The sequence below is a fragment of the Pinus tabuliformis genome, chromosome 9 (genome assembly GCF_031772625.1).
Source record: "Pinus tabuliformis cultivar Carrire ecotype Pingquan chromosome 9, CPIR1, whole genome shotgun sequence".
Lineage (NCBI taxonomy): Eukaryota > Viridiplantae > Streptophyta > Pinopsida > Pinales > Pinaceae > Pinus > Pinus tabuliformis.
The window spans coordinates 1,626,141,157-1,626,154,218 of record NC_142307.1 but is presented as its reverse complement, the minus strand read 5'-3'; positions in this window follow the sequence as shown (position 1 = coordinate 1,626,154,218).

The following is a 13,062-nucleotide window of genomic DNA, read 5'->3' as shown; positions in this document are numbered from 1 at the left end:
TGACTGTGTTCAAGGATAGTACTTTATCTAGTATGGCCTTCTCTAGTTCAGCTCGGGCGGACATTGTCACCAAGTCTCCTCCCTGCTTGGCCACCTATAGTTCCTTCGTCATTCGCTCATTCTCAACTATGACGAAGCGAACACTAGAACTAGTGGCTTCGGCATATATTCTAGTTGCATCGGCCAAAGCAACTAGGTCCTTATGCAAATCAACCACGATCACTTGTTCTTCAACTTGCGCAGGGGATGTTCGGTCCTCCAGAGTTGGTACTCTGTCAAGATGCACAACTCTATGTTGAGATTCATCAAAGGAACTGTTGCGCATCACTGCTTTTGGCTGACCACCAAGGATCTCAATGTCTCCTTGGTCATTTGAGACTTGCTCATCATCTGGATGCATTGAAGCAGGCGAGTCGACCTCTCTGTGGTGAGGCATGAGGTCGATATCTTGTTCCAACTCTTTTTGCTCCATGTCTGCATCCAACTGTTCAAGAGCCTGTTTTATCTCATGAGAAAATTCTTGCCCCTGCGAGGGCTCACCCTGTTCAATTGATGTCGGCTGTTAAGAAGAATCAACTACCTGTACAGGTGCTGCTGCATTTGTCTGCACATGATGCACCCCTGCAGTGTTTGTTGTTGCTACGCTTCACTCTCCTGTTGGCGCAACTATTTTTCTCTTCAGAGTTGCTCTCTCATCTCGTGTCTCTGCTTCTTCAATTCTCTTCTTCTCCCTCTGCCTTCGCGCGATATGCCTGTCACACTACTGCCTCTTTTCCTTAATAGCCTTAGCTGCTTGTTTTACTAGTGGATTTCTCGAAACTTGTGGCTTTGTTCCTCCTCCATGTGGTCGACAATATTTCTCTTCCCTTTATCGCGCATAGGTATGCTTGGCTCTGCTGCCTCTACTATTGTTGCTACTGCTGGTGTTCTCTGTGGTGCTGCTTCATGCTGTCATGCTAACCATTCTATGGCGAAACCGACCTGTTCATTGGGTCTGGAGTAATGGTAACAATACCTCCATGAGTCTTCCTCGACCCAATGAAATGCCCCATGGATCCAATTGAACTGAACTCTCATGCAGTGATCCTTCACAATGCAATGTGGGTCATACGGGTTGAAGCTTTGGAGGTCAAACGGGTACTTCCTCATTTGTTCAACTTCGACATCCTCTTGCTTGACGCTCCGGATCTCGTATAACCCAATCCAAAACGAAAGAGTGGGCTAAGGTGTCTTCTTATTCCGCTATAACCTAACTGTTAATCCTGTTGAGATATGATATAGTACTTCCTGCATGACAAGAACGTCCAAAGAAAACTTTGGCAGAATATGCGGAGGCTTCTCCGCACTGAAAACTCGGATGAACGTGCCGTCTGGTGAGGCATACCAATATGCAATGCCTAACAATGCCCTCATTTCTTCTTCTGACATGCAGGGTGGATCCTGTTTGAATATCAACCTGTACACTGGGGTGACAAGATGGTCGGACAGTCATATGATCACTCCTTTGAAGCTGCACTCGAAGAATAGCTTGAAATATGTGCTCACAATAGTCTCCGCTGGTGACCATGCCCACTCTAAGCCCGAGAACTCATGTCGGGCACAGACTACATCTAGAATGTAGGTGGACATGTAAATCTCTGCATGCATGCCTTCGGGTGACTGTCGAGCCTTCGTGACTTGCTCCTTCAGTTGATGAGCTAGTATGCCGGACCAGTTGCACAGTCTTCCTTCTCTAGCCAGTTGGTCCACTGCAACCACCCAATTCTGAGGGAAGGTCTCAGTGCTCGCTTGGCCACTCAGTCGACATGTGAATATGACCAAGTATTGGTATGCCTTCCTCAATATCTTCGTCTTATATATTCGATTAGGGGTCATCTTGAAACGAGTTGGCTCCTTTACCCAATCCTTCATAATGTCTCTGGAGTGGCCTCTGTTGTTGGGAAAGCTGAACGAAGGGGTCATGATAGTCATGGGCTCATCCATCTAATACATCTCATCATAATCTCGTGTTGAGAAGGTGGCAAGCTTCATCCCACTGACATTGCTCAAGGTCATCGTCTCAGGGTCAGTGTGAGAGACGATCTAGTGAATCATATTCGCACATGGGAACACGGGGTATCTGCATGCAATCCGGTATAGGCCAGACTTATGAATGTTTACGTACACTGGAAAGTCTTTAAGGTCTTCCCCAAAAGTACTTGTGAATGTTTCATTCACCTCTTGCCACTTCAGTTTGATGTCCTTGTCTAGATACAACTTCGTATCTTCGTAGATCAGCATGCTAGAGGACACCTATTCAACTGTAGTTCCAGTTGCAACACCATCAGTGTCCTGGGATCCTTCTCTCTTGAAATCCTTTGAGACATACAAACACCTAAAAGATCTGGAAACAAGTAGCATGCATCGCAAGAAATATGTCAGTGAAAACAAAGAAAATCTAAGGAAGGACACAACACATACCTAGGAAACTGATGAGCAATATTGTGCAAATTGCACTGGGAGGTTGAGTGACTGGCTGCCAGAACTGCGCAAAAGGCAGTCTAGACTATCTGGGAGGCTGGACTAGCTGCTGGATCTACGAAATGCGCAATCCAGTTGGGCAGCTGGCTGTTGGGATTACGAAATTCACAATTCCAACTGGGAAATACTACTAGCCCAAGGACAAATTTGCGCAAAATTTTGGGCCAAGCAACCACTAACCTCCAAAAATGTGCAATTCAGCCCATGAGGCTAGTGTTGGGATAGAATGTAAAAATATGGAGAGGAAGGTGAGCCTTCCTTCTCTAGATTGCACAACGCAGCCTTGGTGAAGGAAGAGATCGGGCCAAGGTTGGGCCGACTCACCGACGGGCAACTGAAAGCAAGTAAGTCGATGAAATGAATGGTGACACTAAGTGATAGAAGAAGTGATAAATAGTGCATGCAAAACATGAATGGAAGATTCAGCAAACAGATCAACATGCATGTGGGTGAGGTTGTTCGTCGATTGGGCGAACGTCCGTGTAAAACAATTTCATGCATGCGACAACAGTGAGATAGCAACGAAAACTGAAACAGAGCTAGGACAAGCTACAATATATGTAAATGACAGTAGGCATTCAAAGAAATCAAGCAAACAACACTCACACAATCGAATACACAAAAAGCGACAGAAATGCTAAAAAAGACAAGTTGAGGCCACTTACCCGTGAATAGCTGAGCTGGATGTGTCAGGGATTCCTAGATGTGTTGTGGGATGTTAGAGCTCTAGATCGATGTGAATGAATGAGCTCTGATGCATCGAATAAATAATTTTGGTATCAAGACGTGCATGCCACAAATTTAGCAAAAAGCGACACTTGGAGGGAAACTTCTAAAACAGCTTTGCATGTAACCCCCGACTGTAAAAATGGCTCCCTGAATCATGGGATGCCTTTTGCATGTTGTCTTTTGATATTCCGGGAATATCAATTCATGCATGCATGCAAGTCAAGTTTCCTCGGTCTTGGGTGGAGCTAGTCAACCAGACTGTCCATGCATCCCAATGCTCAACTACTTGGGAAAAATGTGCATTCCTTACTGTAAGTTGGGCTAACTTCCCAAGGGGATTGCACAATTTTTGGGCATAGTAGCTGACTGCTACCCAGATTTGGGCAAATCTTGGGCTGAACAGCCTGCTGCTAGGAAAAATTGCACAAATCCTACTTGGAGTGCTGGCTGGCAGGATTGTGAAATCCTGGAGCCCAGCAGACTATCAGACAGGATTGTGAAATTCCTAGAGGGAAGGCTGGTTTCCCTCTAGAAATGCACAATTTTCAAGGGGAAGTTACTCAATTTGCAGCTGGACCAAGTCCAGGTAAGCAGCCTGTGAGGGAAATGGATCAAATGTTATCGACAGGCTACCTTTGTGCGAGGAAAACATTGAAGCTTGAGTACTTGACGAAGCAAGACAAAGTGTTGTCTAAGGTTGGAAGGCTAAGGAAAAATTTTGGAGGGTGGTTATAGCCACTACAACACTTGGCAACAAACTGGTAGAACTCCAGCTCTCTGAATGGACCTTGCTCGTGAAAAACGAGTCTAACACCTCCGGAAGTATTGTTCAATTCTCAGCTCATCTTGGCTCAAAATTAGTTTGATGTAAGATGTAGCATCTACCAGACTCTTGGTCGATTGACACACATTCCAAAACAAGGAAATTCAATTGTTTCAATTGGGGTTGAGGGGTATATAGGTGCACAAGTAGTATAGTCGTCAGAGTCTTAGTTTCATCTCCGGTGTTGCTCCACTACCAGTAGGCCTGGACAGTACCCTAGTGGAGTCACATAGGAACACAAGCATGGCTCCACTGCCAGCGAGCCTAGTCAGTACCCTAGTGGAGTTACTTGCATCACCTCCTTGCATAGGAAGCCTTTCTCTTCTTTTTCCTTATTCATTTTTTGTTTTGAATTTTTTGACTTTTTCATATTTTTTTTTCATTTTTCTATTTTCATTTTCATTCTCACTGTGCACAACACTTATTCATTTCAGAGGCGGAAGAGGGATCCCGAATTATTGAGAGCAGAGGAGGTTGTCCCAGCATAGAAGTATTTTATTATATCTATGACATGCCTATTAAGGTTTTCCCCCTCACCTTACTCTACTTGACTGAGCTGACAAGGGTTAACCCAAAAACAATCAACTAGAGAAGGTGACACTAGTTAGCATGCAAGCGTTGTGTTTACACCAAGGTTCACTTCGAAGAGTACATATTTTCCTTTGACATATCATGGACTAAGAGTAACAATTTCATCATACAGAGGCAAGATGACAGATAACCAAGTAGTGATAGTTGTACAAACCCTCTTGTACTTTACCTAGCTCGTTTCATGAGTCACACATGGTTTCATGCGAACTAACCTACGAACGAAACAAGCGAACGAACTAACAACAAAGCCAAGCAAAAGCAGAAGCAAAAATGAGAGAAAAGCAAGCAAACAATCAAGAAATCAAACAAACAAGCAAACAAAGCATGAAAGCAAACAATCATGCAAGAAAACAACTAAAAAGCAAAAACTACTCCTACTCCTACACTAACAGTGCATGGGCCTGATCACGTGAAGTGATAATTCCAATGTATCCATCGACGCATTGGTAGACCCATGTGGGTGAAGGCTTGGTCCGCGAGTAACCCAGTTTTGCGGAACAACATACAAGAAATATATAATAGTGAAGGTAGTCACACTTCGTGTTTCAAAGTGCCCACGAGACATAAGTGAGTGCATGTGCATGACGGACAGTCCGCGAAATTATCATGGGGTTGTGTGACACTACATGCAACTTTGAAGCAAAAGAACACTCTTGACTGAGACATGCAATCAAATGACAGAAACAAAGATAACTTGTGTTGCGAACAAGTGCTTGGAATGTAAGACTCCCCCAATGCATGAGCAATGGGATCATGTAGTTCTAGTGGAGGAAGTGTGATATGTGTGTGAGATGGGTCTTCAATGCATACAGAAGCGTGATGAGGAGCCTTGGGTGATTAAATAGTTTCATGATCGGAAGTGAGACTAACCCCAAGAGAGCGAGGGCTTGACATAACGATCAGCTTGGGCTGAAGTGCCTTGACAATCTTGGGTGTCTCAACTTCATCATCATAAACCAGTGGCTTCAAAAGATCAACTGCGATAGATTCATGATAGTGATAAAAAATGGAAGCAAATGGATCACAACCACCATGATCAGAAAAATCAATGAATTCTTTGACATCCTCATGATCAAATGAATCAAACAGAGGGGTAGATGAAAAGCGAATGAACTCATCCTCTGTATTTCCAAAAAATATAGATGAAGGATCAAGTGGATCTTCAATGAATAACTTATCCTCTTCATTGTCGAATGATGGACTAGCATCCGGTGAGTCCTGCGAGTGATCAACAATGGGTGCATCTGTGGATGAAGACACACATGCAAAATCATGGATGGCAGGTTCACCAAAGAAGCTAGGAAAGAACGGAGGGGGCTCGGATGAAAGGGAGTCATCCTTCGCCGAGTGTTGATGTTCAATCTCCCACTCATACTCTTCATGAATGACAGTGCATGTTGGTTGTGAAACACCAACTTCGTAAGTGGGTTGTTCCTCGTTCACAACAAGTGAAGAGTCTGGAATGGATGAACACAAGACAACGTCATCTGGAGGAACACCTGAGTGTTAAGACGAAGGTCGAAGAAAATAATTCATATGGGAACTCGAAGGACTCACAACCAACTCTACATGAAAATTGAGTGGAGTGATGTTGGGAGGGTATGAAGGATGAACAAATGTGCGAACATGATCCTTAGCATCACTGGGCAATGGTGGAACTGTTGAATGAGAGGGACGCGAACAGTCCATTGAGACAGTGCCTACTCCCACATGGGATTGCGCAGTTCCATCAACAAATAAGGTTGAGCGAGGCTTGACATCAAGCTTCCTCTTGGGACGTGCAGATTTCTTAGCACAGTAATCGAACCTGTCCCAGAGATAACCAAACTTCATCTGGCTCCTCGGAGCCTGAAACTGCAAGTCAAGGAAGCACTGCCAAAAATCAATAACGGATTCATGCGGAGCCCTCCGTTGCTGTAATAGTTTCCGATAAAGATGGTCTAGATCAAAATGATAGAACATGTCCTCAATAAGATCACAAAAGTTCTAACATGAGTGCATGGTGTTAGCCGATAGGCTGAGCACCCAAAAAAATGGAGATTCGCGAAGTGTGTATGCGAGCAGCAACCTGGCCTGTTCGTCAGTAAACTCATCTACCTCATAAATCAAGGAAAGAAATTTATGTAAGTGCTCAAGCCAGGCCACTTTGCCTTCACCATCATACGTGTGAGTGGATAAGAGATTGAAAAGCTTACCTGATATGGAGACATCTTCATGATTTGAAAAACACCTCAAAGGAAGAAGAATGCAAGACTCCATGAAAGATATGCAAAGGTTCAAAACTGGATGAGAGGACACTGCTTGTCATCAGGCCCTCCTTCTAGTGCTAGAAATGTTGACGATGCTGGACCCGCCAACATGTCAAGGGGGTCTCCCCGATAGGTGGATTAGTCCTGGCAGTGGGTTGTAAGGCAATGCCTTTACTGCGATGTCACATAGAGGCAAGTAAGATAACTCTGTCAGTAGCAAGGGTGTGACTGATGTGGAGAGTCAAGGAATGTGTACGAGAGGTTCAAACACTTTGAAGGGAGAGGAAGGTGAAGGTGAGTTCCAGGTTTAAATGGATCAATCCTAACTCAGCTAGGAACACACCACACAAACGACATGCATAGCTTCCGGTGGAGCAATCCACTCGGATGTGGCAGTCACAACATACAAGGTAATATACGACGAACATCACCCACGGATTACTCCAAGACGAGTGTGACAGTTGATATAGCAAGGTTCATGAGAAAGGTTTGTCTGATGTTCGGCAGAGCAGTCGACACAGACGATGATAGCATTAACAACATATGAAACACATTAACAAAAAGGTTCATATAATTTCATACAAATCAGTTCATATACAAGTACGTAAGTTAAACAACATATATCATTAAGGCAACTGGAACAATTCAACTACAATAACAACATATGCATGAAAATGTGTTGGATCTTATTATTAAAGAAGTGTAACTCACAATCATACAATACACCATGTAAATCTGCTAGCCCCAACAACGGAACGTTACAGCCACATCCACCTACTCCTCCAAAGAGATGTACTAGCTCCGTGCAGTGGAGAATGCAAGGCGTGTTACAATACTGTCCAAGCCTTCTTCAATATAGTCTTTGTAGAAGCTTGGATGACCAAAAAGCTTATACAATGAGTTATGAGGGACTATTTATAGCGAAGGGTGGGGTGACCCTTGACATTCCCCTTTGTGATCATTCAACTACTCTCATGACTCTTCACCTACTCTACAACTGTTACATTCACTCTTAACACTTGACTTACACTTGACATGACTCAACATTACAATGCACATGTACCCATGTGAACAATGGCTTCAACAAACCAAACTAGACACCACTCTGACTTAGACAACTATAGAAGTCCAACTGCTCGACATCCTCATGTTGATCAATAGTAACATATTGGTGCCAAGATTGGTAGTCTCTGATAGTGCCTGTCTGTTCTACTGCGACATCCGTCTGAAACCTAAACCTTGCCTCCATGGCATCCAGGTACATTGCTCGGGCTCCTCTGTCCAACTCATCTGAAAGCATGTGCATCATTGTCCTCAATGTGGCCGGACCAGCAACATACTTGCGCATGATGTCTACACTGATAGGCAAGTTTGGACTGGTGGCGACACGCATCAACTCATCGAAGTACGAGTCAAGCTCCTGTTGGACCTACTTCTTGGTCTTCGCTTGGGTGAGAGTCCCAAGTGATGGAATCGCATATGTGTGCACCACAACCTCCATGATCTTGAATACTCGTGCATGGGAAGCCTGTATGCTAGTGATGAGTTGTGGTAGGTCCTCATAGTTCTGGATCTAACTCCGAATACGTGCTTGCAGCTCAACCCCATTGGCCCTCATCATCTTGGGCAAATGAAGCGAGGCTCCCTTGTACTTCATCATCCATGCCTGCATGTTTTCAACGACAGCATGTATGTTCTTCAATATGCGATCTCTTCTCACACATTGTTGTTGCCATCTGTGAAGATGAACGACTGCTTGATGCATGGTACCAAACTTGGAGTACAATTCTCACGTGACTGTGTCCAAGGACAATACTTCATCTAGTATTGCCTTCTTCAGTTCAGCTCGAGCGACATTGTCACAAAGTCTCCTCCCTGCTTGGGCACTTGTAGTTCCTTCGCCATTCACTCATTCTCAGCTATGAGGAAGTGAACACTGGAGCTAGTGGTTTCAGCATACACTCTAGTTGCATTAGCCAAAGCAGTTGGGTCCTTGTGCACATCGGCCACGATCACTTGTTCTTCAACTTGCGCAGGGGATGTTTGGTCCTTCGGAGCTAGTACTCTGTCAGGTCGCACAACTCTATGTTGAGATTCATCAAAGGAGTTGTTGTGCATGTTTACTTCCAGCAGACCACCAAGGATTTCAGTGCCTCCTTGGTCATTCGAGACTTGCTCATCATCTGGATGCATTGAAGCAGGCGAGTTGACCTCTCTATGGTGAGTCATGAGGTTGGTATCTTTTTCCAACTCCTACTGCTCCATGTCTACATCCAACTGTTCAAAAGCCTATTCTATCTCATGAGAAAATTCTTTCCCCTGCGAGGGCTCACCCTGTTCGCCTAATGCTAGCTGTTTAGAAGAATCAACTACTTGTATGGGCGTTGCTTCGTCTGTCTACACATGATGCGCCCCTTGGGGTGTCTGTTGCTGCTACACTTCACTCTCCTATTGGTGCAACTCGTGTTCTCTCTGGACTTGCTCTCTCAGCTTATGAAACTCCTTCTCTGCTTCTTCCATTCTCGTCTTCTCCCTCTGCCGTCACACGATATGCCTTTCGCTCTATAGCCTATTTGCCTGAATAGCCTTAGCTACTTGTTCTACTAGTGGATCTACTCGAAACTTGTAGCTTTGTTCCTCCTCCATGCGGTCGACAATCTTTTTCTTCCCTTTGTCGCGCATAGGTATGCTTGGCTCTATTGCCTATGTTGCTGCTGCTACTGCTGATGTTCTCCATGGTGCTGCTTCATGCTATCGTGCTAACCATTCTATGGAAAAACCGACCTATTCATTAGGTCTGGAGTAATGGTAACAATACCTCCATGAATCTTCCTCAGCCCAATGAAATGCCCCATGGGTCCAATTGAACTGAAGTCTCATGCAGTGATCCTTCATAATGCAATGTGGGTCATATGGGTTGAAGCTTTGGAGGTTGAACGGATACTTCCTCATTTGTTCACCTTCTACATCCACTTTCTTGATGCTCTGAATCTCATATAACCCAATCCACAATGGAAGAGTCATCCAAGGTGCTTTCTTCTTCCGCTGCAGCCTAGCTATTAATCCTACTAAGATATGATATGCTACTTCCTGCATGACAAGAACGTCCAAAGCAAACTTTTGTAGAACATGCAGAGGCTTCTCCACACTGAAAACTCGAATGAGCATGTCGTCTAGTGAGGAATACCAATACGAAATGCCTAACAATGCCCTCATTTCTTCTTCTCACATGCAGGGTGGATCCTGTTCGAATATCAACCTGTACACTGGGGTGAAAATATGGTCAGACAACCGTATGATCACTCCTCTGAAGCTGCACTCAAAGAATAGCTTGAAATATGTGCTCACAATAGTCTTCGTCAGTGACCATGCCACTCTAAGCCTAGGAACTCATGTCGGGCACAGACTGCACTAGAATGTAAGCATACTATCGAGCCTTCGTGACTTGCTCCTTCAGCTGATGAGCCACAATTCCGGACCAGTTCATGGTCTTCCTTGTCTAGCGAGTTGGTCCAGCGCGACCACCCAACTCTGAGGGAAGGTCTCAGTTCTCGCTTGGCCACTTAGTCAACATGTGAACATGACCAAGTATTGGTATGCCTTCCTCAATATCTTCATCTTATATATCTGATTAGGGGTCATCTTGAAATGAGCTGGCTCCTTTACCTAATCCTTCAGAATGTCGCTGGAGTGGCCTCTGCTATTGGGCAAGCTAAACGGAGGGGTCATGACAGTCATAGGCTCATCCATCTGATACATATCATTGTAATCTCATGGCCAGAAGGTTGCAAGCTTCGTCCCACTGACACTTCTCAAGGACATCGTCTCAAGGTTAGTGTGAGATATGATCCAGTGAATCATATTCGCACATGGGAACGCGGGGTATATGCATGAAATCTGGTATAGACCGGACTTATGAATGTTCACGTACACCTGACAATCTTCAAGGTCTTCCCCAAAAGTACCTGCGAATGTTTCATTAACCTCTTGCCACTTCAGTTTGATGTCTTTGTCTAGATACAACTTCATATCTTCGTAGATCGACATGCTAGAGGACACTTGTTCAACTGTTGTTCCAGTTGCAACACCATCAGTGTCCTGGGATCCTGCTCTCTTGGAAGCCATTGAGACAGACGAATACCTGAAAGATCTGGAAACAAGCAACACGCATGGCAAGAAATATGTCTATGAAAACAAAGCAAATCTGTGGAAGGACACAGCACATACCTGGGAAACTGAGGAGAAAGATTGCGCAAATTTCACTTGGAGGTTAAGTGACTGGCTGCCAGAACTACGCAAAAGGCAGTCTGGGCTATCTAGGAGGCTGCACTGGCTATTGGATTTGCAAAATGCGCAATCCAATTTGGCATCTTGCTGGTGGGATTACGAAATGTGCAATTCCTGTTGGGAAAGACTACTGGCCCAGGGACAAATTTGCGCACATTTTTGGGCCAAGCAACCACTATCCTCCAGAAATGCGCAATTCAGTCCAAGAGGATAGTGTTGGGCCAGAATGCACAAATCTGGAGAGGAAGGTGAGCCTTCCTTCTCCAGATTGTGCAATGCAGCCTTGGTGATGGTAGAGACCAAGTGAAGGTTGGCCCGACTCGCCGACGGGAAACTGAAAGAAAGTAAGTCGATGAAATGCATGGCGAAACTAAGTGATAGCAGAAGTGATAAACAGTGCATGCAAAACATGAATGGAATATTCAGCAAACAGATCAACATGCATGTGGGTGAGGTCATTCACCGGTTGGGCGAACGTCCGTGCAAAACCGTTTCATGCATGCGACAATAGTGAGATAGCAATGAAAATTGAAACAGATCTAGGACAAGCTAGAATATATGTAAACGACAGCAGGCATTCAAAGAAATCAAGCAAACAACACTCACACAAGCGAATACACAAAAAGCGACAGAAATGTTGAAAAAGACAAGTTGATGCCACTTACCCATGAATAGTTGAGCCAGATGTGTCGGAGAGTCCTGGATGTGTTGTGGGATGTCATAGTTCCAAGATTGATGTGAATGAATGAGCTCTGATTCATTGAATAAATAAGTTTGGTCTCAAGATACGCATGCCACAAATCTAGAAAAAAGTGACACTTGGAGGGAAACTTCTAAAACAACTTTGCATGTAACCCCCGCTGCTAAAAATAGCTCCCTAAATCATGGGATGCCTTTTGCATGTTGTCTCTTGCTATTCTGGGAAGATCAATTCATGCATGCATGCAAGTCAAGTTTCCTCAGTCCCGGGTGGAACTAGTCAACCAGACTATCCATGCATGCCAGTGCTCAACTGCTTGGGAAAAATGTGCATTCCTGACTATAAGCTAGGCTAACTACCCAAGGGGATTGCATAATTTCTGGGTAGAGCAATTGACTATTGCCCAGATTTGCGCAAATCCTGGGTTAAACAACCTGCTGCTGGGAAAAATTGGCAAATCCTGCTGGGAGGGTCAGCTGGCAGGATTGCGTATTCCTGGAGCCCAATAGGCTATCAGAGAGGATTGCACAATTCCTAGAGGGAAGGTTGGCTTCCCTTCTGGAATACACAATTTTCAAGTGGAATCTGCTCAGACTGCAGCTGGAACAAGTCTGGGTAAGTAGTCTGTGAGGGGAATGGATCGACTCTGATCGACAGGCTGCCTTTGTGAGAGGAAAACATTGAAGCTTGAGTACTTGACAAAGAAAGAAAAAGTGTTGTGTAAGGTTGGAAGGGAGGCTCCAAAATGAGGCCAAGGGAAATTTTGGAGGATAGCTGTAGCCGCTACAACAAATTCTTAATATCTTCCCACCAAACATCTGCTTTTTTCTTTGAGACAGAAGCTAGTTATCTTGGCTTTCATGTTCTCTGAGTAATCATGCAATCTGAAAAATTTCCTCATCCTAATTGACCATGCTTTTTCATCTTCTGATTTCTTCATTTCCCCATCAAAGGTAGGAATCTTGACCTTCTTGAATTCCTCTGGCAAGTACTCGCTCCTCCTATGATGCTGGCGGTGATGACAATGATGTCCCCTGGAAGAAGAGCTAGAATAAAACCCTGGTGTTTCAATCCTCTTTTCAGGTGTATCCAAGAGTCTACCACTCATTGGTGTATCATAAATATCTAACCTATACCTTCTCTGAGACTTGCTTCCATTTTCC